The sequence below is a fragment of the Aplysia californica genome, unplaced genomic scaffold (genome assembly GCF_000002075.1).
Source record: "Aplysia californica isolate F4 #8 unplaced genomic scaffold, AplCal3.0 scaffold00650, whole genome shotgun sequence".
NCBI classification, from domain to species: Eukaryota; Metazoa; Mollusca; class Gastropoda; order Aplysiida; family Aplysiidae; genus Aplysia; species Aplysia californica.
Window position 1 is genome coordinate 306,714 of NW_004797920.1, and position 2,618 is coordinate 309,331.

Sequence of the window (2,618 nt, forward strand, 5' to 3'; positions counted from 1 at the left end):
TATATATATACCCAGATCTACTCTTCCTTGCTGGTGAGCATGTACGACACACACCACACACACACACACACACACACACACACACATATATGTTACATTAAAAGTCTTCAGAGGCCTGCTCAAAAACCAAAAACAAACCAAAACTTCACTTCAGGATTGGTACCAAAACACTTCACCAGCTCACTCACATAATTTCTCCTCCACAACTCTTTCAAAACCAAGCACGCATTTCAATATTTACACAGTTATATTATATATATATATATATATATGAAAGTAGCAGATGAACAACAGAGGTACGTCTAATCAACACACATTCACACCTCCGACACAGCTCTACGGTAGCCGAAAGAATGCGCACTGTGTGTAGAGCCAACCAATTATTGTGATTGTTTGAAGATTGAAAAAGGAGGCGCAGGCTGCTCCAACTTCCATCATGTCCATCAATCAGGGCCAACCCAGGCTGAGAGTGAGAGGAATACATGTCGCTCGCCCCCAGCGGACAGACGGAAGGGTAAACTAACTTTGATAAAAATGATTAACAGTTAGATCTACAAATGATGATGACCTCCTAACAAACACTGGCAGCAAATCTTGTTTATCAGACTGATCGCGGTACAAGTTGAACAACTCGGAAGAAGGAGTTTTGCCCAGCCAGCACGCCCTATCCACTAACCTGCATCCTACTATAATGGACTTCGCACGAGCCAAAATCTACTGGAACGCCGGATTTGAGGGGGGATTTGCCCTATACAAATGCTATCTATTATTATTATTTTCTTCCATTTAGCAGAGTTTTCTCTACAGAGAGATTATTAAGATAGCAGATGAAAAAAAACTTAGTTTGTTTGCTTTAAGTCCTCTCATGTTTTAGAATTAACCATGGTCGGTTCAAACAGACTCCATGTTATACATATACATTTTACCAGTCAGAAACACTTTTCTCGTTCTTCCAATAAGAATAATTTCCATTTCCAATTTCCCTCCAGGGAGAGGGATGGGAGACTGCAAATCTTCAAGTCAGTGTCTCAACTTCAAAACTTGTAATAATCCAATATCCTCCCAATTTCTTTTACACTTTGCGGTGGTCACTTGCTGCGATAATGCAATGGTAAAAACAATTCGTTCCAGTCACTTACTTGACACAGTTCTGCGACAGTCCTGAAAAGTCTGTTGCTTTCACTCGTTGCCTGGCTGGATGACCAGATGGGGTACTACTTTTGTACTGCAGGCTGTGTGACCGCAAAGTGTTCTAACAATGGACAGACACAGCTTAGCAAGAGAGTGTTTCAAAACCAACAACCCAACGCTTGTCACAGCACTTCTTGAGCTTCTTGAGCATGATTCATGAAGCCAATTTTATAAAGATTTTTAACCAACATCCGACGCCTCATGAAAAAGTCAAGGCTTTCACCTCTAATTTCACACACTCAACTTTTCCCCCATCACCTTCGTAATTTGTGCATAAGCATTGTACATTCCTCTTCCATAAAAATCAAATGTTCGCGCACACACACACACACACACACACACACACACACACACACACACACACCCTTACATAGGCCTACATACATAATCAATTCCGACATTCTTTCATAAATATATTAACTATGACGACAATGTAGATTTCCATGCGTAGTGGATGTGTTAATTAAAATCATACACGGATAGCACCATAAAATGAACATCAAACCATTCATGAACCGAAAAAAACGAGTAAGTGACGTAAAGGTAAGCCAGAGCAATGAGAACAAATCATTAATATCATGAACCGAGAAAAAAAAACAACCCCAAAAAACCCAAACAACATTGATAATAAACATGTCTTTAATGTAACTTTGGGGGGAGGGGGGAGGGCAGTGTTCTCAGTGTTTCTTTCTTGAGACAGCCATGACGTATGTGTGTGTATACATATATATATATATATATAGATAGATAGGTATGTATATATGTATATACATGACATGTCTGCAACTGGTAGAGGGAGAATGTTGATATGAAAAATTCCACGAGAGGAACAAAGAAGGTCACATACTTTTTTGGGTCTGAAACTGTACAATTTCTTCTCTTTCTTCTCACAAGCGCTTTCTTTTAAAATATATCTGTACGAAAAGTTCCGGTTCAAAATCTGTACTCTTTTTCTTTGCTCAGGTACTTCACTTTACTTTATCCGTCCTCTTGTACCTCTAGGGCGTCTCTAGCAAGTTTGATGGCCTGGCTGGGTGGGATATTGCATGTTCTCATGGTATCCTTCACACCCTGGATCCAGGTATTTCTTGGTCTTCCTCTTGCTTTGTACCCTGATACTTTACTGTAGTAGGCTTTACTGGCAAGTAAACTTCCTTAAAGTCCTGTTTCCTCTTCCAAGTCAGTGTTCCTGCTCATCTTAATAAGAGCTCACAATTAGAATTATTTTCCAACAAATACTTTGTGAAAATGGTGAAATGGTATAGGCTTAACACCTCCTATCAATACTACTAGGTTATTTAAGAGGCGGGACCTTCGAGTCTAACGTCCGTCTCTGAGTGAAAGAGAGAGAGAGCGAGAGAGAGAGAGAGAGAGAGAGAGAAAGAAAGATAGAGAGAGAGAGACAGAGAGAGAGAGAGAGAGTGTGT